A 22,945-nucleotide genomic window follows, 5' to 3' on the forward strand; every position below is an offset into this window, starting at 1 on the left:
ATACAGATTGAGTAGGTATGGTGAAAGGATACAACCCTGACTCGTACCTTTCCTGACTTTAAACCACTCAGTATCCCCATGTTCTGTCTGAAAAACTGCCTTTTGATCTATGTACGGGTTCCTCATGAGCACAATTAAGTGTCCTGGAATTCCCATTCTTCGCAGTGTTATCCATAATTTGTTACGATCCACATAGTTGAATGCCTTTGCATAGTCAATAAAACATAGGTAAACGTCCTTCTGGTATTCTCTGCTTTCAGCCAGGATCCATCTGACATCAGCAATGATATCCCTGGTTCCACGTCCTCTCCTGAATCCATCCTGAATTTCTGGCAGTTCCCTGTTGATATACTGCTTCTACCGCTTTTGAATTATCTTCAGCAAAATTTTGCTTGCATGTGATATTAAGGATATTGTTTGATGATTTCCCCATTCAGTTGGATCACCTTTCTTGGGAATAGGCATAAATATGAATCTCTTTCAGTCAGATGGCCAGGTAGCTGTCTTCCGGATTTCTTGGCATAGACAAATGAGCACTTCCAGCACTGCCTCCATTTGTTGAAACATCTCAATTGATAGTCTGTCAATTCCTGGAGCCTTGCTTTTTGCCGATTCCTTCAGCGCACCTTGGACTTCTTCCTTCAGTCAGCCCCTGGCCTTGTTCTGACTGATGACGTTGAGCTTTTCCATCATCTCTTTCCACAGATGTGGTCGATTTGACTCCTGTGTATTCCATCTGGCGAGGTCCATGTGTATAGTTGCTGTTTATGTTGTTGAAAAAAGGTATTTGCAAAGAAGGAGTCCTTGGTCTTGCAAAATTCAATAATTTGATCTCCGGCATTGTTTCTGTCACTAAGGCCATATTTTCCAACTACTGATCCTTCTTCTTTGTTTCCAACTTTCGCATTCCAATCGCCAGTAATTATCAATGCATCTTGATTGCATGTTCGATCAATTTCAGACTGCAGCAGCTGATAAAAATCTTCTATTTCTTCATCTTTGGCTCTAGTGGTTGGTGAGTAAATTTGAATAATAGTTATATTAACTGGTCTTCCTTGTAGGTGTGTGGATATTATCCTATCACTGACAGTGTCGTACTTCAGGATAGATCTTGAAATGTTCTTTTTGACAATGAATCCAACACCATTCCTCTTCAAGTTGTCATTCCCGGCATAGTAGACTATGTGATTGTCCGATTCAACATGGCCAGTCCCAGTCCATTTCAGCTCACTAATGCCTACGATATCAATGTTTATGAGTTCCATTTCATTTTTGACAGTTTTCAGATTTCCTAGATTCATACTTCGTACATTCCAGGTTCCGATTATTAATGTATGTTTGCAGCTGTTTCTTCTCAGTTTGAGTCGTGCCACGTCAGCAAATGAAGGTCTTAAAAGCTTGACTCCATCCACATCATTTAGGTCAACTCTACTTTGGGGAGATAGCTCTTCCCCAGTCACCTTTTGAGTGCCTTCCAATCTGGGGGGCTCATCTTCCAGCACTATATCAGAGAATGTTCTGCTGCTATTCATAAGGTTTGCACTGGATAATTCTTTTCAGAAGTAGGCTACCACGTACTTCTTCCTTGTCTGTTTTTAGTCTGGAAGCTTAGCTGAAACCTGTCCTCCATGGGTGACCCTGCTGGTATCTGAATACCGGTGGCATAGCTTCCAGCATCACAGCAACATGCAAGCCCCCACAGTACAACAAACTGACAGACACGTAGAGGAATGAGATAGCTGCGATGTTTGAAATGTATGTCTATGTGTATTCTTACCAACTTGGTTTATGTGGGTGTAATTTTCTTCATTCACCTAGAATTCTTGAAGATGAACAGAAACACAAAATTCTAATTATATTTAAATTGTTCCCTAATACATGAATCGTATTGAGACAGATTAGCATTTTGAAAACAAGTGTTACAGCAGAATTGACAGTAGCTTTCTAGGATTTGGAGTTTATGTATTTATATTTTTACTTAGAGGTAGTTAACCTGAGGTTTTATGTAGTTTTATTCTTTTTGGTTTTTTAAATTGTCATCTTACATTTTTTGTTGAAGATATTCAGAGATTTGGTCTTACACAACTGCAGTTACAGCTGCTATTCACATTGTTCTTACCAATTTTTTTAAAAAAATGAATCAGTAAATTAATTTTTTGAATTAATGTATTTTCAAGAGAAATTATATTATGGTCCCCTTTCCTCTTTTTTTCTATTTCCATATGCCGTATTTGTATAATTAAATTTTCTGTATTTGATCACAGTTTAGGGTTTTGATTATTTTTTCCCTAGTTTTATTATTTCAATAAGATTTTTAAACCTTAGTCCACATTGACCTAAGTAATTTTTATGCAGGGGTTGAAATAAGTAAGGTAGTCCTCACTTTGTGTGGTACTGATGTGCCCCAAAATCAGTTATCACAGTTTAGTTAATACCAGCAGTCCCTCAATGGCATAGTTCAAATTTCAGGTAATACAATATAGTAACCATGTACGTGGTTTGCTGTGATCTCCTTTGTCCGCAGATCACTGCATAAGTAGCAAATGCACATACTTGCTCAGTGAAAATCACATTATTTTTTTGAAAACACTGTTGGTGGTTGGTCACTGTTCATCTGTTATTCAGTTCATGCACTGACAGCAAAGTGTGTAGTTGTGTTGCTTCTTCGACTCTCAGTAATAAACCCATATGCCATTTTATAAGAATGAATAAACAAAAATGGGAGTTGGGGAGGAAAGATGAAAGTGCACCAAAAGGAATAAAAAGTGTTAATGGTAGCGGTGAAATTGGAAGTGATTAGAAGATTTGAAAATGGTGACGGTGAAACAAAGATGGGATTAGACCTGGGCATGCATGAAGCTGTGGTATGAACTATATTAAAAAAGTCTGATGAATGTAAAAAATAAGGTAAAGTTGCTTTGGGATTATTTAGTTTAAGTTACAGTAGGAACAGAAAGCTGCTTATGGTTGAAATGCAGTGTTTATTTCTACTTTGAAGTGAAGACTGTCCGGGGGGAAAAAAAATACCGATTAGTTTGGCCAGCATTCAGGCTAAAGTGTTGAAGTTAGTTGCCACATTGAAAGAAAAAACAGTAATTACAAGAAGACTGAAAAATAAATCCTTCTGATGTTGTTATTTCAGAAGTCTGCATGAATTGGTTAATGCTAAGCTGGCGGGTAAAATCTACATCTAGGTCCCAAGGATTAGTTAAGGCAGGAGACTGTGATGATCGTCAAATATGTAATGCTGGTGAGACAGGTCTTTGGAAGGTAACCCCATCAAGACCTTATGCAACAAAAGATGTGAGATTGCAAAGTGGCTATGAAGGAGTTAAAGACATAGTAACTTTAGTGAGGAAACAACAAAAAGGTGACTTTAAATTAAAACCTATGCTTATGTATAGCATTAAAAAAAATCATGACAGAGCATCTCTACTGCTCATTTGACACGCAAGTAACAGACCATGGGTCACAATGACATTATTTCAAGTCTGGCTTCGATTGTATTTTGTCCAGAGTTATGGAAAATAATATAACTTCTAGAGAAGGACTACTATGGTGGATAATGCTCCAGGTCACCTTGATTATCTTGGGGACTTGAGTGAAAATTTCTTTTTTCCTACCAAACACAACTTCATTAATCCAGCCATTGAATAAAGGAGTTATTTCTGCTTGGAAAATCTATTATTTTTTCTGTTTTATTTTGCCATTTTTGAGAATATACACAGCAAAACATACAGCAATTCAACAGTTTCTACATATACAATTTAGTGACATTGATTACATTCTTCTAGTTGTGCAACTGTTATCACCATCCTTTTTAGTTGATCTTCCCTTATTAACATAAAGCCACTGCCCCCTAAGGGTCATATCTAATCTTTTGAGTTGCTGTTGTCATGTTGTTCCCATAAAGAGTATAATGCTCAAGGCAGGTGTTTTTTTTTTTTTTTTTTTTTTTTTTACTAGTTACACTAAAGTATTATTTGGGTTTAAGATGACTTCAGGGGTTATTTTTGGTCAAAGGTTGAAGAATATCTCAAGGCTATAGTTTCAGGGATTTATCCACCGCCCATGGCTCCAGAAAGTCTGGAGTCCATTAGAATTTGGAATTCTGCTCTGGATTTCCCCCTCTTTGGTCTTAATTCTTTTATGGAATCTTTGATCAAAACATTCAGTAACGATAGCCGGGCACCATCAGTTTTTCTGGTCTCATGGCAAAGGAAGCAGTAGTTCATGGAGGCAATTAGCCACACATTCCATTTTCTCCTCCTATTCCTTACTTTCTTCCTCTGTTCCTCCAGGCAAATAGAGACCAATTGTTATGTCTTGGATAGCCGCTTGAAAGCTTTTAAGACCCCAGACACTATGCCATGACCTAGGAAGTAGACCAGAAGCATTAGATATGCTATTAGGCCAGTTAACTGGGATGTCGCATGAAACCGTGACCCCAATCCTCTAAACAAAGAAACCATACCTCATGAGGTGTTTGTGCATAAGCAGCCTCAGCAGCTACGTTTTTGGGGTTGTTGTTGTAAATATATTTATCAAATATACAACTTCTGTCATTCAGCGTTTTACAGGTATGCAACTAATTGACAGCAGTTATAATAATCGGCTCTGCAACCGTAATCTTAATCAGCATGATTTTTCCATTACTGTTAGCCCCCCTTACTCCCTCCTTCCTACCCCTAAAAAAGAAAAAAAAACATTGCTGTCAAGTCGATTCTGACTCATAGCGACCCTATTGGACAGAGTAGAACTGCCCCATAGGTTTTCCAGGGAGTGGCTGATAACCGCTAATAAACTTTGGTCTCTGTACATTTGCCTTTTTTTGTCTTTTTATGTAAATGAGGCCATACAATGTTTGTCCTTTTGTGATTGGCTTGTTTCACTCAGCATAATGTCTTCAGGCTCCATCCATATCGTAGCATGTATAAAGACTTCATTTCCCCTACTGGCTGAGTAGTATTCCGTTATATATGTATACTGTATTTTGTTTATCTCCTCATGTGTTGGTGGACATTTAGGTTGTCTCCATCTTTTGCTTATTGTGAGTACTGCTGCAATAAACATTGGTGTATGAGTCTCTTTTTGAGTCTCTACTTTCAAGTGCTTTTGGTATATAACTAGAAGTAGAATTTCTGGGTCATTTAGTAGTTGTATTTTTAGTTTTTTGAGGAACCACCACATTGATTTCCATGATGTACCATTTTGCACTACCACCAGCAATGAGTGTTTCGAGTTCCACACATCCTCACCAGCATTTGTTATTTTATTTTATCTTAGTCATCCTAGTGGGAGTGAAATGGTATCTTGTTGTGGTTTTGATTTTCATCTCTCTGATGGCTAATGATGCTGAACATCATTTCTTTTGTCTAGTGGTCATTTGAACGTCCCCTTTGGTGAAATGCCTATTCAGATCCTTTGCCCATTTTATGATTGGGTTATTTGTCTTTTTGTTGTTAAGTTGTTGTTAGATTCTTATTGGATATATGGTTTCCGAAGATATTCTCCCACTCAGTAGCTTGTCTTTTCACTTTTTTTGGTAAAGACTTTTGACTAACAAATGTTTTTAATTTTCATGAGGTTAAAACCTATTATTTTAGATGGACTTTTGGACAGGCTATTGATCTAGAATTTTGAAAGAAATACAGTATAAGATGTGCAGTGCAATGAGTTTCTCTTATGTGTGGTCTTTCTGATCTTAGGTTTATAATTCCGCCCAAAACAATCACAGCTGCTGATTGGAAACCCTGATGGTGTAGTGGTTAAGTGCTATGGCTGCTAACCAAAGGGTAGGCAGTTCTAATCTGCCAGGCGCTCCTCAGAAACTCTATGGGGCAGTTCTACTCTGTCCTATAGGGTTGCTATGAGTCAGAATCGACTCAACGGCACTGGGTTTTGGGTTGGCCCTGTGATTGATCTATTTTATGCACCTTGAAGGAATTGGTCAGTTTACTATGCAAGCAGGGGTGTAAAACTACCCAAGAAGGATTAAGTGACCTTGCTGGGACTGGTTGGTTTGTGGCCCAGCCCGGAGGACCATACTTTGAAATTGAATGTAAAGGCTAATACCACGGAGGGTAGAGGCAGAGAACCTCATTACCATTAAGAAGTGCCTGGAGTGGATCATGCCCTTTGATGTGGGGCCCCTACACTGAGAGCCTTGTAGACGAATAGAGAGAGCTGTAACGCTGAAGAGGACAAGAAGCTGCATCAAGCACAGCAAAGTTCAGTGGCAGAGAAAGGGTGGCAGCATTACAAGTGGCATGAACCAGGAGGCTGGCATGTGATGGCATGATGTCCTTGCTGGCCTACGGAGAGAGAGCTGAGCGCCTTCAGGCAGGAGGCTTGCTGGCAGAGCTAAAGTGCTGTAACACGTGCCCGAGCAGGGCAGAGGCCACCAGCTGGCATAGCCAAGAGAAAGGCCTCTCTGTGGGCACAGCCAAGAAAAGGGACAGCCTGTCGGCACAGTCGAGAGAAGAGCCTGCCTGCAGGCACAGCTGAGAAGAAGCTGAGAGATTTCTTGGTTGGAAGCTGTCCTGGTTAACAGACTGTATCCAGTCTCCTGAGTTGAATGATGTTTTTTTTTTTCACGTTGATCCTGATCCCGAATTGTAGGCTGTTGCTTTCCTAATAAACCACATAATCGGAAATGTGGTCTGGGAGTCCTGTGTGGTCATTGCAACGATGTACTAGTCAGTCTAGTTTAGTGGTTATCTTTGGTTTCTAGAGCGTGTACTTGAGGCCTCATCCACAATCCCAAGGTCTTATCAAGGTATTAGCCTTCTGAAATGTACTCATCTTTCTTTTGTGTTCCAAGTGGCATTGTTATTTCCTGTGCTCCATTTTGTTTTTCTCCTACAATGTCTTAGTAAGGTGAGATGGCATCAAAGAAAGGAGCCCTCTTACTTGAATGACTAGGAGCAAAAAGCCTTAAGATACCACGGTGATTTGCATTCAGGATAAAGAAGGATAGTAGGGAAGCTGTAAGACTGTTTCCTCTGTGAGCCCATAAAGGAGGAAGTATATGGACAGTAAGAGGAAGAGGTAACAGGAAAAAGATAAGCAGGCCTACCTATCTATATGGCCAAGGAGATTAGAAAATGTGTCTTGGGAGATGCGTAGTCCTCAGAATGTGCTGAGGGCTGTATTGGCTGCCACTGTAACTCACCGTTACTCACCCTAATCCACACCCCACACTCCTAGCTCTCCCCTGATCTGGGCTGCAGGAATCACCAGGAAGGACTGGAGGTGGAAAATCTGTTTTCTCTGTCCGAAGGAGAGGCCCAGAGCCCACAGCTGGGAGGTCATATGCCCTGTGCGGTCAGAGAGCAGCAACTACTTCTTCCAGTTAAAAAACTTGTGTGATATGGAGGGAGGATCCGGAGATCTCCATTTAGGTAAACTTTGAAGTGAGGGAATTCTGTGATCTGGTTTGGGCGACTTAGCAGATGAGTAACCTGAGAGCTAAACAGCTGACTTAAAAACGAACTTTTGGACGTAACTGCAGTGTCTACTATTTCCTTTATTATTTTTCATTTTGATTGTTTAACTAGATGTAAGTTATAAGTTAGTGTCAGATTACTTTGGAAGTATCCTTTTTCTTGATTGTGTTATTGTATGTGGATGTGTTAAAAATCATTAAAATTAATTTAGATGTTTTCAATTTTGTGAAGAAATGGCAGGTCATAATAAAATGTGATTCGTGACCTAGCTATTGGCGCCTTATAATTTTATAGCATAATTATACACAGAATTGAATCATCAAATAAGGTGGTGAAATTTGTGGGGTTGGTTTGCATTAATGTTCCAGGTTGTATTAATTTTGGATAAAATGAAATTAATGTTCCTATGGACAATTTAGCCAAGTTACTGAATTATTCATTTGGGATTGACTCAATTTAATAAAATGGTATTTTTAGAGTTTTTGAGGGTCATGAGGAAATTGGAACTGAAATTTAAATTCCCCCTTGCAGTTTGAACAAAATAATTTCTATGAACAGCAATTAAGAAGTTCCATACAAGAAATTCACACCTTGCTGTAAATTTCGTTTCATGATCCTAGGCTTCTTGTTATTTACTTGTTAAATGTTATAACTTGATGCAGGCCAGTGTCCACTGTAATATATGGTTTGATTCTTTTTTTTTTTTAAGTAATGGGCATAAGAAGAGGTTCGGAGTTGGTCTTGAAAAGCCAGATACAGTTGGAAATAAGTTAGGGATTTCTGTTGTTTTACTTACCAACAATACCTTGGGAAAGTCTTAAGTCAGTCTATACTGTTGGAGAAAAACCTCGGTATGTGTATGGCTTTGGAAATGGCAGAGTGGTAAACCCATTCTTATTAGTGTTGGTCTGGAGTGGATGGGGCTTAGTCTCGTTTGATCCACCTATTCTAAGGGTGCTCCTTGATGGAGCCAAATCTTTTGGGTGTCCTTTGACACTGATTGGCTTCTGGGGGCATGGAGAGATGATTTTGAAAGGCTGGGCAAATTATGGCTGGCCCTGGACTGGATCCATTTGACAGCTTCTAGCGTGGTCACATCCACATTCTCTTTATTGTCATGATTTTTTTTGGCCAATGGTATTCTGTAGAAAAGGTGCATTTTGGACGTTTAATACACTAGAGGTACTAATAACCTATTGTGAGGATATCAGTATTAACTGTATTAAAAATCTACCTCTGATAACCACAAACATTCCCGGGACTGTGCGTTTTATATTCTGTGTGGTTCAGAGTCTTGCTGGGTAGTAACTGCCCCTGGGACTTCAAACCACGGTTGGGCAGAGTTAGTTTGAGGGTGGGTCAGGGAGTCAGGGTTAAAAGGGGGGGAAAGGGTGAAAGGGCCTCTTCTGACTTGGAGAGTCAGAGCTGTAGTTCATGTCAAATGTTGGAAGGGCCTCTTGATTAGGGTTGGTATGTGGAGAATGGAAAGCTGAGTTTGGTAAGCTTTCTTCTTTTCCTCCTAAATTCCACTCTGATAACAACAGAAAAGCATATTTGACCTGTGTGGCATTAAAATATTTGAGCATTAAGGGTCAGGTGCTGGGCTTGAGAGGCTATTTCAGCCAGGCTAAATACAACTTCAGTGGGGATGTGGTGTCTAAACAAATTAAGGAATAGGTACGCTATTTCTATTAGTAACTAATGTTTAATTTTTAAGGAACACAGCAGGCCTTTTGAAGACAGTTTGAGGAATGGGTGTGGAAGGGGGTGTGGGGGAAGGAAATCTCAGCAGAAGGCTTTTAGATATTTCCTGTTATATAAATGCTACATACTTCTCATGCCTTCAGACTCCCAGCAAATGGGAATGAAGCCCGTGGAGGCTTAAATTTAATTTCTGTTACAAAGAAAGAATGTGGAGACTGTATAGGTAATGAAAGAGCCTTGAAAAGGAGCACCGAGTACAGTTTTTAGTTTTTCATCCAAATCTTATATTGTGGCATTTGAATAGGGCATAACAAAATAATACAGGAACAAGAAATAGGGTGTTTGATTAAAAAAAAAAAAATGCCTTTGTTTAATTCACAAGGTTTTCTGTTTTAGTGAAAGAGTCCATCTCTAGATGAACATGCCAGATGATAAAGTGGCTCACTTATAGCGTCCCCAGAATAACTTGATGCAGTTATGTAGCAATATTTTAATGTGTGTTTGTGATGAGCAGGGTGCCATACTGGTATTATGACACTTTCACTATCTGCATTTATTTTAGTAAATGACGATTTTCTCTTAGTAATGGGGACTTAAAAATATTAAAGCTTTATATATCTGGTTTTGTGGTGTATTAAATTCTTTTGGATTCTCATTTATGTTTCTTTCTTCTTCCTCTGACATACCCAGGTCTTTCTATACTAAATACTAGTGGCTGAAAAAAGTGACTAATGAAAGCTCTCCCCTCGCCCACCCTTGTTTTTAGGACAGTGATAGAATCGTGTTAAGACGTCTGGGACAGTTGTCTGTTGTAGTGTGTGGCATTCAGGGACGACGGTAGCCATTGAACTTTTAGGTATTTTTACTATAAATGCCACATTTGTCAGGGTCACTGCAGTGTTTCTGTGTGGACCAAGGCAGCTCTGGAGGTCAGAATGTCGGATGCAGGACCTGGCTCCGTCACTTAGCAGCTCACCCTGGACAATGCTTTCCATTTCTAAGAGGCAAAATGTTCTCATTTGTGAAATGAGGACTCACAGCTACCTCACAGGGTGTTTTGCACTTTAAAGAGTTTGTGTACATAAATAAAGCAGGTCTAAATCAGTACATATTTGAAGCATGCTTCAGTAGGGATGTGAGAATTCTTAAGATGCTGCACAACCTCAAGGCATTTACTCAGCGATTCTTTAATTCATTCAGGCAATATTCACTGAGGTGTATTTCTCTGTACTCTGGGGGACAGAGTTCAGTCGGTACAGATCTGGACCCCCAGGTGTATATAATGTATAACCAAAAAGTAGTCATCTTAAGAGAGGTATAGGTAAAATACTTGTGGATTTCAGGGTAGTCAGAACCCTGTTAAATAATAAGTAATCTCTTAGCTCTGCTGTGTGTGTCCGTAGATCCAAAGCTGTCCCAAGGTGGAATAATGCTTTCCATGAAATAGCTTCTCACATATTGAAAGTGCCGAGTTCTGTAGCTCTTCCATCAGAGCTAACTCATTTAGCTGTGGGGTGAGTTGTTTTCTATCCCAGCCTATATAACATCACATATTAATTTGTCAGATGCCCCAGGGAAGTTTCGCATTGGCACAAACCATCGTTTGTGAATTTGGGGCAACTCTGAGGGAGATGGCCCTTTGGTATGGCCAAGGAACGTGGTTCTTCCCTGTGTTAACCGTGGTGCTGATTTAAGAAAGGCATGTAGTTATTTGAAAGATACTAACTTTATATACCCTAGTTAAACATACCTAAGAGTGCGTTCAGGTAGCATATATTTATTGAGAAACTACTGTATACTAGGCATCTGTGGAGTGGAAAGCTGGACCATTTCATGATTCAGGCTAGTCAGGGACATGAAGGTTGTTGTACACATAGCTGATATACCCGGCAGAAACGATAAGGGAAACGAGATACAGATAAAGTGTGATGGAAGTTTCAAGGGGGGGAGGGGATTTTTTTCCTACAGGTGCCTTTGAGCTGGGCTTCCTGTAGCGTGACCATGTGTCCCACTTTGCTTGGGTCGGTCCTGGTTTACTCCTGGTGTCCGAGGTCCGTCTAGTTAGCAGCCCCTTTCACATTCAGAATTGCCACAGTTTGGATGATAGGTTTGGTGGTTCCCTAGCTTTGACTCTGTGGTGATATAGAAGAACAGTCTAGGTGGAGAAGATAGCATGAACAAAACATGGACGGTGGAAGATTTTTGTGTGTGTAGGACATACATGTTGTTCAGTGTGACTGTAGCTTTGAGAATGTGAAAGGGACTCACTGGAGATAAGAGTTAGGAGGATGAGTTGAGTTCAGATGATGAGTATTCTGAATGCCAGACCAGATGCTTTGAATTCTGTGTGGTCGACAGCGGAAGCCTATAAACGACTATTTTATTTGTTTTTATGAATTTAAAAGATCCTTATATTCCCTGCCAGATGCACTAAACGGCTCTTTGGGAGCACAGGGATTTAAAACAAAATTGTCATGGCCCACTGCCAGTTAAGAGTCATTCAGGTCTCTCTGTCAGTGGGATGGTAAGATACGAGTTACCCACAGTCGGAAGCGTCTAAGAACCCAAAAAATCGTGATGTTTCAGAGCATGAGTTGACTTTGGATTTTTGTATCAAACCGTATCATTTTAGAGACGAAAACTGACGGGCAGAGAGACTGTTAAATGTCAGAGTTCTCCCAGCAGGTTAGTCGGTGGTTGAAAGGAGGTTTGGACCTAGGTGACCTGTTTCTCTTGCAGCGGTTATTTCGCTTGACCGTAGAGCTGTATTTTGGGGACTCTGTGATTTACTTTTGGCCTGGCCACCTCCATGTCTGTGCGCCTTGGCTTAGTTGTGATAGAGTAAAAGTGTCTGATTCAAGGATGTTGCAGCTTAGTTTTAAAAATCTTGTACCTAGAAATTCTTTGCAGAAAGCAGGCATTAATAAGGGAGACCTTTGAACTATTCACTCCTTGTGTGACAGTGAACATCAGAGTACATGCTGGCAGTGATAGAAATTGTTAAAAATCAGAAAATAAAAACAAGGACATATTCTCACACATTGAAATATAGGATTTTAAATTGTGGCATGTGTAAAAACACGAGAACTCTTTACACTGTCTTTAAATATGCAATTCCCCATTTTTATGGCATGAAGTGCTATAAAGTCTTACCTCTTTATTTTTTAAAACATTTGGAGATATTAAAATTGACAAAATGGATCAAATAAGTACAAGCTTATAAGTCACTGGTGTGTGACTTTTTTTACTTAACGATACCTATTCAGTATTGATGGTTTTTGAAATTTGGTGTTTTACTCTAAAGCTGTTAAGGTTTGTACATCGTTTGCACCGTATGGAAAGGAAAGTCAACTTAAGTTTTTAAGTTTTTTTATCATTGTATTTTTGGATGTCCATCACAGAGACTCTGTGACCCCAGTGTACCCAAATGATGGGTGAGTATCTTTATGAATACAAACCTACTTTGTTTATGTCACGTAAAAAACAAAAAACCAAACCTGTTGCCATCGAGTCAGTTCCGACTCATAGCAACCACCCTATAGGACAGGGTAGAATTGCCCCATAGGGTTTCCAAGGAGCGCCTGATAGATTTGAACTGATGGCCTTTTGGTTAGCAGCTGTTCGCCACCAGGGTTTCCTATCACTTATTTATGTTAAAAGAAGCAAGTAATTTTAGAGATTCAAGACTTGCTGTAAAGAAATGAAGTGTTAAAAGCATACAACTTGCTCTTTTAAAACCAGTGGATTACTGAATCTCTAAGAGTTGTACTATTCAAAAAAACACGTAAAATTTTGTTTTCATTCTAGGAATACTTTAAAAACGTGACTCCAGCTTAAAAAAAAAAAACAAAAAAAAAAACCCAGTGCCGTCGAGTCGATTCTGACTCATAGCGACCCTATAGGACAGAGTAGAACTGCCCCATAGAGTTTCCAAGGAGCGCCTGGCGAATTTGAACTGCCGACCCTTTGGTTAGCAGCCATAGCACTTAACCGCTACACCACAAGGGTTTCCGACTCCAGCTTATTTTTACATAAAACAGCCAAGCGGACCTTGACTTAAGTAGAAGAGTCGCCATAAAATCAACATTTTTTTCATGGACACTCATTTCAGCTTCAAAAGAAGAACTTCAAAAGGATGATTTTATTTTCTTTGGAAAGTAGGTTTTCAAGTCACTTAGAAAGTAGTTTTGGGCAAAACGAACATAAAGCTGCATCAGAAATGGTGCTGAGAGGATTGATATTCTAAGTGCTTATTAACCAAAAAAGACAAAAACATTAGATTGACAGTTGCGGTACCCTTGGCTAGAGCATGGTTTCCATCCTGGAACATAGTAGGTTCTCTTCCATCACCTATCTTGAAACACCACATTCAGAAGGCAGACACCTGATGTCACCAGGTCAGTGTAACCAGGACGCGTAGCGCAAAGAACGAAAACATCCTGTGACTTTACAAGTGGTGTTCAGCAGCTGGCTTCCCTGGACAGCTGTCCAGCTCTGAGGCCTGGAGGTGCAGCCATGTGGAGCCGAGCGGGTGTGTGAGCAGCGGTGGGGTAGAGGAGAGCACTTTGGAGAGGTTTGGGGTCTGGGTGAAGATTGCAGAGGGCGAGTACGCTGAAGCCTGTGGGTTATGGAGCCTGGGATGCCAGAGTGCACTTTTTTGTATTCATATTGGTTTGTATGCTGTTTATTTAGCACTTGGTAGAAATAACAGGGCAGAGAATAGGCATTGTGGAATGTCATTTTAAAAGAGTGATTTAATCAAAGTGGTTTGTTTTTCCGGTTTATACAGTGGAGAGCAAAGGTAACTGATAGCAGCTTAGAGTGACAACCACCATTTCTAATCAGCTGCCTTCTTCTTTTGTAGTTTGTGCTAGTCACGTGGTACCTAGTACAAACGGCCTTGAATTATGAAAATTTCTGCATATGCTTTAGTTTCCCATTTAGACTGCAGCCTGTGTGAGAGCACGGATGAGCATTCAGAAATAAAAAGAAAAGCACTTATGTTGCGCTGCCTTAGTTATTTACAGAACATTTTATATATATTATTTGGCATCACTTAACGGTGTTTTGAATATAACAAGGGCTTCTAAATAAAAACGAGAAGAATAAGGTGTACCATTTATATTTTCTCTTCTATATTTTCGATTCTCTAGAACTGTGTCACTACTAAAAGGCTACATTGGTATTATTTTTAAATTCTAAATGTTATATGTTTTACCATCTTGAAAAATATACTTGTCATAAGCTCTGAGCTAATCTAGCTTTAAAAATGTGTATGATGTTTCTTTGGAGATAAATTTGAAGTCACAAAATATGGACAGCAGAGAAAGTTTTCTGACTTTTTGCAATTAAAATTGGAAACTTGATGGGAGATTTAAAAACCTTATTTTAATCAAAATTAGGGTTGGTAAATGATTAATGAACACCCGAATAGATCCTCAGGGCCAGCAGCAGTCCCTGGGCCCTGTCTTCCTACACCTGATTTTCTCCCCTGAGTTGACCACATTTGCACTTTTCACAGTTTCTTTTGGTCTTCACCTTTGTGCTTCTAAATCACATATTTGTATGTCTTGATTTTTCAGTTTTAGGTTTTGAGAATTGACATCCCACTGTGGGTAAAGATTTTGCTGTGTTCCAGCACACTCTATGTGTGCACATGTTTCTTCTCCCTGCTATTTCTTGGTACATTATGTTCTCTTGTAAAGAAATCAGTATTCAATGTTTGCATTTTTCTGACTCTGTAAATACTGTTCATGGATGACCAGTCTAGTATACAGTCGTCACATTTCCTTTATAATTGTCTCTCTTTTTTCCTCTTGGTTTAATTTCTTACATCTCTGTCACGAATTTGTTGCCAAAATTATAAATCTGTCGGAACATTCACGTACACCATGTATCGTGCTTATCTTAGACCTACTGGCCTTCTGTTTAAGTCTCCAGTTTGGGCTGGTTAATTACTTTAACTGTTGTGTATTTGCCATCCTGGGATCTGCACTCAGTGTCAGCTTGGAGATTCCGTTTGTCTCTTCTCTGTGTTCGACGCTCCATTTTCTAGATCCCATGTCTTTTGCTTTCTTGGTTTACTCTTTTGCCTTAAAAAGCGGGCATACGAGATAAATTCTTTGACTCTTCGCATCTCTGAAAATGCCATTATTCTACTCTCATATCTAATTGATAGTTTAGCTGGAGATACAATTCCAGGTTGGAGATAATTTGTACTCAGAATTTTGAAGGCATTGCTCTGTTGATTTCTAGTGTTGTACTTGAGAAATCTGATGCCTTTAGGATTCCTGATTTTTTTTTTTGTGGTGACCTGTGGATGCTTTTAAATCCTTCTGTACCCCCATATCCAAAAATTTTACCATGTCGTGCCTTGATGTACGTGCTTTTAACAATCGGGTTGCATGGACCATGTATGATCAAGAAATCTGTTATTCAGTTCTGGGAAATTTCCTTGCGTTAATTCTTTGAAAATATTTTCCCCTTCGTGTTTGCTTTGTTTTCTCTCTCTGGGTTTCCTGCTAGTCAGATACTAGACCTCTTGAACTGTTCCTCTAATTTTCCCATCTTCTTCCTTCTCTTTGTGTTATTCTCCAGGAAGTGTTCTTGATCATCTAATACTTCAGTAGATGGTTTCAGTTCTGCTGTCATATTCTTCATTTCCAATAGCTATTTGATCTTTTCTCTCTTTCTTTTTTTCTATTACTTATTCCTTTTTTGATAGTAACCTGTCCTGTTCTATTTCTCTGAAGGTATTAATTAAATATATTTAAAAATTTTCTTCCACACATTGAATTGCATCTTTTCCCATTTTTCAATGTATTTGCTTTAATTTCTGCCTTCATTTCAGTGACCTGGTGTTCTTAGCTTTTGCAGTAAACCAAAGCTGTTGCTGTCGAGTAGATTCCGAGTCATAGCAACCCTATAGGACAGAGTAGAACTGCCCTGTAGGGTTTCCAAGGAGCGGCTGGTGGATTTGAACTGCTGACCTTTTCATTAGCTGCTGCAACTCTTAACCACTGCACCACCGGGGCTCCAACTAATGCTAATAGTCACCCCAGTTCTTTACTCCTGGTTACGTGGGAGGATTAACTTGCGGTGTGTATACGAACCGTTTTGGCTGGCGAAACGTGAACAGGGTGATTTACACGTTTGCTCTGCCTTGGTGATGGAGACTGTGTTGAGAAGGAGGTACTGCAGTCCCCGATATGGAGGCGGGAACGCTGAACCACACTGTGGATGTGGCTTGGGTAGGAAATAAAGGGTTGTTGTATTCAGCCACTGAGTCTTGGTACTGTTGCGTAGTGCAGCATTACCTACCTGTCTGACTGCATAGCTGTTAGTGATGCTTATGAATGAGACATACAAGGCTGTTTGGAAGCTCCATATGAGTGAGTGGGGCTTAGCCGTTCAGTGATGTGGTTTAGTCTTTCTGTTAGGGCATTCCCAGATGTTAATGCCAGTATATCTTTTCTCTCGGACTTGTTAGTTTTCCCAGGAAAAAACTCTGCCAATCTCTTGCCTGGCAAATGTAAGCACAGTTACTAGGATTCTGCAAGCTGAGTAAGGGAAAGGGGGTTTGGAAGACTCACTGTTCAGTATGTCTGTCTTGGTTATCTAGTGCTGCTGTAACAGAAATACCACAAATGGATGGGTTTAACAAAGAGCTATTTATATTCTCACAGTCTAGTAGGCTAGAAGTCCAAATTCAGGGCGTCAGCTCCAGGGGAAGGCTTTCTGTGTCTGTGGGCTCTGGAGGAAGGTCCTTCTTGTCAGTCTTCCCCTGGAGGGTCCAAGGGATGCGATCTGCTCCTGGTGCTTCTTTCTTGGTGGTATGAGGTCCACAGCTCTCTGCTTGCTTTTCTTCCCTTTTATCTCTTGAGAGATAGAAGGTGGTGCAGGCCATGCCCCAGGAAAACTCCCTTTGCTTTGGATCAGGAATGTGACCTGGGTAAGCGTGTTACAATTCCACCCTAATCCTCTTTAACATAAAATTACAATCATAAAATGAAGTACAACCACACAGTACTGGAAATCATGGCCCAGCCAAATTAATACACACATTTTTGGGGGGACATAATTCAATCCATGACAATGTTTTTCTCTTAATCTTCCTGTCTTTATAAGGAACTCTTTCTCTCAGCTCTACCAGCTGCTGTCCAATTGTCCACATTCTCTCTGACCGAGTCTCTGTAGAGAAACCTTCAGTTTCTGCCCAGGTTGGGCAGGGGCAAACCGGGGGTCTGATTGCTTCCTAACAGACTTTCAGCTTGCCCTCCTGGCCCCAGCTACACCTACTTGTCTGAAGCACAGGTAGTCCCCAACTTATGTCATATCCGAGTTACGACGAACCACACTTTAAGACTCTCTGGGTTTTTTTTGTTTTTTTTCTCATACATCTTATCATTAGTAATATGTGGTACATGCAGGGTTGCAGCATGTAATTTACTGATGTTATTCTCAGATGTTCAACATTGTGTTTACTGTCCAAAACACTGCCATGTAGAGGCTGTGACCTGGCCCGCAATGAAGTTGGTCTCAGCATATGCTTATATGTATTATTAAAACATATCTGTAAGTTTATATGTAATGTTTCCAACCCCAAAAGGCAAATAAAGATCAGATTTATAAACATACTGACAATAAAAAGCTGTATAATGAAAACTAAAAAAAAAAAAAAAAAAAAGGGTATTCCACTTACGTCAGAGCTGACCTAATGAGGGAGGCGTCCTGGGAACGGAAGCCGGCGGTGTGTAGGGGACTGCCGGTGCGCTCCGGGCCGTTTCAGAGTTCTGCGGTGTGAATTGATCGGAAGCCGGCGGTGTGTAGGGGACTGCCTGTGCGCTCGGGGCCGTTTCAGAGTTCTGCGGTGTGAATTGATCGGAAGCCGGCGGTGTGTAGGGGACTGCCCGTGCGCTCGGGGCCGTTTCAGAGTTCTGCGGTGTGAATTGATTGGAAGCCGGCGGTGTGTAGGGGACTGCCCGTGCGCTCGGGGCCGTTTCAGAGTTCTGCGGTGTGAATTGATCGGAAGCCGGCGGTGTGTAGGGGACTGCCCGTGCGCTCGGGGCCGTTTCAGAGTTCTGCGGTGTGAATTGATCGGAAGCCGGCGGTGTGTAGGGGACTGCCCGTGCGCTCGGGGCCGTTTCAGAGTTCTGCGGTGTGAATTGATCGGAAGCCGGCGGTGTGTAGGGGACTGCCCGTGCGCTCGGGGCCGTTTCAGAGTTCTGCGGTGTGAATTGATCGGAAGCCGGCGGTGTGTAGGGGACTGCCCGTGCGCTCGGGGCCATTTCAGAGTTCTGCGGTGTGAATTGATCGGAAGCCGGCGGTGTGTAGGGGACTGCCCGTGCGCTCGGGGCCATTTCAGAGTTCTGCGGTGTGAATTGATCGGAAGCCAGCGGTGTGTAGGGGACTGCCTGTGTGCTCGGGGCCGTTTCAGAGTTCTGCGGTGTGAATTGATCGGAAGCCGGCGGTGTGTAGGGGACTGCCCGTGCGCTCGGGGCCATTTCAGAGTTCTGCGGTGTGAATTGATCGGAAGCCGGCGGTGTGTAGGGGACTGCCCGTGCGCTCGGGGCCGTTTCAGAGTTCTGCGGTGTGAATTGATCGGAAGCCGGCGGTGTGTAGGGGACTGCCTGTGTGCTCGGGCCGTTTCAGAGTTCTGCGGTGTGAATTGATCTGCTTCTGGGCCTTCTGTGTCAATGACTTAGGTTTCATAGTTTTCAGATCTGCTCTTCCATTTGCTTTCCACCCCCCTAAGCTTTGTTGTTTTTTTCAGCTGACCTGCCCTTTGCCCTTTTGTGTTTATGCTTTTTTTTTTTTTTTTGTAAATCTTTCTGCTAGTTTCATGCCGTTTCTAGAGGGAGTATAAGTAAACATGTTGAATCTGTTGTGTTCGCTGGAAGTTCCTTAATGCGGGATTTTTTTCTCTCAACTTTTTATTTTGAAACTTTTCAAATGTATGAAAAGTTTAGATATAAACAGCTGTATCTCTTCCACCTAGATTTGACAATTCACTTTTTGCCATATTTCTTTATCTCCCTTTCCTTCTTGCTTTCTCGTTTTATGTGTGAGTGTATTCAACCTTTGAAAGTAAGTTCAGACATGAATGAACCTATTTAAGCATACAACTCCCAAGAACAAAAATATTCTCTTATAGAACCGTAATACCATTATCCCACCTATGAATATTAAAAATATTTCCACAATATCATCAAACATCTAGTGTATTTAAATAACTCAGTGGTTCCAAAAGTTCTTTTGTAGTTTTTTTTTTTTTTTTTTAATTGAATTCCCGTTAAGATAAACTCTCTGCAATTGGTTATTTCGTCTCTTTTGGACTGGAAAGTTCCACGATGTTTTTTATTTGAAATCTGTATTTGTTTTTGTTGTTAATTAATCTCGCATAGTACTGGCACCTATAAAGCTGGGTATATAACTTTAAGGATGAGGCCCTGATTAGGGGGAGATGTCAGTGAAAGTACATGGAAACAGAGTGGATTTTATTTCGTAAAGTAAATTTAATGATTTGTTTTTCTCGCTCAGGTGCTGCTAATCTAAAACTTAGCAAAGCCGTACTTTGCATATTCAGTTCACTCATATTTTAAATACCGGAGAAGCAGTGTTTCTCTTGCAGTGATGAACCGCGTTCCCAGCTTTTCCCAGTCCACCCCACTTCACCTCGCACATTTTGCCAGCGTTCAGCCCTGTGACGTTTGTTTGCTTCAGAGAGGATTTCAGTTTAAGCTCAAAGGGCGTGCATTTGGTTTATGACTAAGGGCTTATCTTTGAAGTTGGTATAGTTATCAGACATTCCTCACATTCCATGTCTAATTTTTAGTGCTTGGAGGATCTGATGCAGTGTCAGAGAAAAAGAGAGGCTAGGGAGCACAAGGAGATACTTCCAAAGAAAGTCTTCATATAAGGCATAAAAATGAAATCACATGCTTAACTAGCAAACGACATCCTAGGTGTGGAGTTAATTTGCAGCGTGTAAGCTCCTCTCTTCCTTCAGGCTGCTTAGGAATAGTTTATTAGTGTTGTGATATTTCATTCTCTCTCTTATTCTTGAAATTCCAACCCTGGAGCTTTAAAAAATCTGTGATTCAGTTTGTATGTTGCTTGTACCCAGATACAGGACGGAGTGTTTTTCAGTGTAAAAGCCTCAAGTCCTGAGAGTGACTTAGTGTGTGATTGATGGTGGCCATCAGTGCAGATGTGGTGGCCAACAGAAAGTCGATGTTCATTGAACACGTGTTGATGGAGCACCAGCCATTGTCCTGGGCAGTAGGGACGCTGGTACAGTTCACGTAGATTACAGACAGGTAGTGTGCAAGCAGGAAGAAAACAGACTGTATCAACAAATGAGATCAGTTCAGACATGATAATGCCATGAAGGGGTAAACTGAGTGATATGATGGACAGCGACTGTTTTTGATAGGCTCGTGTATTAGTTGGATCTGCTGAGTAACACATGAGTCTGTTACGTGTGTAACAAGCAACCCGCCAAATCTCAGCGACTTCCACAGCAAACACGTACTTCTTGCTCCTGGTCCATGTCTGGGGCTGCGGGTCAGCAGCTGTGGCTCTTCGTCATATGCTTTCTTGCTCTGGGGCTCAGATGATAGGGACAGCTCCTATAAGGACATGCTTGTTTTGGGGGAAGTGGGAAAGGACAAGGAACAGCCAAACTCTGCGTTGCTCTTCAAGCTTCTGCCCAGAGAGGCCTGTGCTACCCCAACTCTCTCCCCTGGTCACGTGTAGCAGTGAACAGGGATGGAAGCCCACCTTACAGAGGGGTACCACAAGACCCGTGGCCACTGGCGGGAGGTATAATCCTCTGAGTGGGAAAGGAGAATGGAGTTGAGAGCAGTAATGTGGTCTGCGCAGCTGGTCAGAGAAGGCTTTCCCAGGAGACATCTTTTAAGTTGGGATCGATCCATGGACGTGGGGAGGAGTGCCACGTGGGGACAGCACCATCCATGGGCACGGGGAGGAGTGCCACGTGGGGACAGTACCATCCATGGGCACGGGGAGGAGTGCCATATGGGGACAGAACCATCCATGGGCATGGGGAGAAGTGCCGTGTGGGGCTTGGGACCAGCCCTGAGCAGTCTACTAACAGTGTGGCTGGAGGAGTTGTGGGGTCAGTGAGGATATTGTTGTTAGTTGCTGTCGTGTCGATTTCGATTTACGGCAATCCCACATGCAGAACTGTGCTCCACGGGGTTTTTAAGGCTGTGACCTTTCGGAAGCAGATCACCAGGCCTGTCCTCCAAAGTGCCCCTAGGTGGGTTCAAACTGCCAACCTTTGGCTGGTAGTTGAGTGCTTAATGATTTGTACCACCCAGGGACTCCTGAGAGAGGAGGAAGGAGAGCCTATCAGATGGGTCAGGAGTGAATCTCACGGAGTCATGTAAGCAGCGCTGAGGAGCCTGGATTGAGTTCTAAGTGTGATGGTAAACTGTTGCAGAGCTTACATAGGGAATGACACACTCCGGTTTGTGTTGTCTTTTTAAAATAAATTAATTGAGGGAAGAAAATGATTTCACAATGCAGTCTTTGGACTCATAAATATTCTTTATAATTACTGTCTTCTTTTTAAATTTCTAGAAATGTATGGAGACATCAAGTCAACTCAAGAGTAAAATACTTATATACATCTCAGGAATGGGGATCCTGCATGATCAGTGAAATCATTTGGTGCCTAAAAATGTGTGTTTCAAAACCAATTCAAATTTCTCTTGGTCAGATATACACACACACAACAGAAGTATTAAATCAGATCCTCATGTTTATAACTTAAAATGATAACTTTTGTAAATATAGTAGAAAACAGTTATACAAAGAAATTAGAGAAGGAAATTGTAGGACCCTTGGCCAAAAGCTTTAAATGTTTTTTACATTCCTTTTGTGTACACCAAAGTTCAAATAAGGCTAAATAAAAAGGCTGTTTCCTCCTCTTACATAAAATATGTGACTAGATATTCTATAGAAACTGGCTATAATTAAGACTTACAATCAAGTTTAAAAGGAATTAGCTGATGTTACCGGAAAAAAGAATATTTTTTTCCGAGCAACCTTTATGAATACAAGCATAAATTGTTTGCACGCCAGTAACCAACCACCTTTGAAACTTTACACATGCCCTCCACCATGTGGTTTTTCTCTGGTATGAGAAATTGCAGGTGCACTGCGGCTGATTTACTCATTTTCCTTCTCAAAGCTTTCTGTGGAAGCAGTCAGACTGGGCTGAATTGTGTGGGAACCTGGTCAGATGTCTCTGTGGTCTTCGCATTCTGGAAGGCCTGCACTAAGCTGAGAGTCTTATCCCCACTTTGGCTACCTGCATAATCACTGGCAATCAAATGCTTGATGCTTTCGTTTGGGTCGGTTAGGGGAGACCAGGCTCTGCTACTAGTGTCACTGTGTTGTTAGCTGTCATCGAGTCAGTTCCAAGTCACAGCAACTCTGTGCACAACAGGACGAACACTGCCCGGTCCTGTGCCACCTTCACAGTCATTGCTGTGCTTGGGCCTGTTGTTGCGGACACTGTATCAGCCTGTCTCATTGAGGGTCTTCCTCTTTTTCACTGACCCTTTACCAAGCGTGATGTCCTTGTCCTGTAGCCTCAGGAAATTTGTTTAGTTAAAACTGGCAAGAATGTATGTTCAGATGAGTCAGGTCACCATACTCTCTTGCTGTATGGCAAGAACATATGTTCATGTGAGTCAGATCACCATGCTCTCTTGTTGTGTGTGTTCAGGCAAGAACATATGTTCATATGAGTCAGGTCACCA

At 41.3% G+C, this 22,945-nt stretch overlaps 1 protein-coding gene and 1 long non-coding RNA gene across 2 annotated transcripts in view; both read left to right on the plus strand.

Moving 5' to 3' along the window:
• Nucleotides 1–22,945, plus strand: part of WWC2 (WW and C2 domain containing 2) — a 322,317-nt gene that overhangs the window by 125,529 nt on the left and 173,843 nt on the right. The gene's annotated exons all lie outside the window — the stretch shown is intronic.
• Nucleotides 1–22,945, plus strand: part of LOC126065187 (uncharacterized) — a 62,316-nt gene that overhangs the window by 16,181 nt on the left and 23,190 nt on the right. The window contains exon 1 of the long non-coding RNA XR_007514750.1: nt 1–22,938. This exon is cut by the window's left edge and continues 16,181 nt beyond it. This is a non-coding gene — a long non-coding RNA (uncharacterized LOC126065187). The remainder of the gene's footprint in view (nt 22,939–22,945) is intronic.

This window comes from Elephas maximus, chromosome 21 (genome assembly GCF_024166365.1).
Source record: "Elephas maximus indicus isolate mEleMax1 chromosome 21, mEleMax1 primary haplotype, whole genome shotgun sequence".
In the NCBI taxonomy this organism is placed as follows: Eukaryota; Metazoa; Chordata; class Mammalia; order Proboscidea; family Elephantidae; genus Elephas; species Elephas maximus.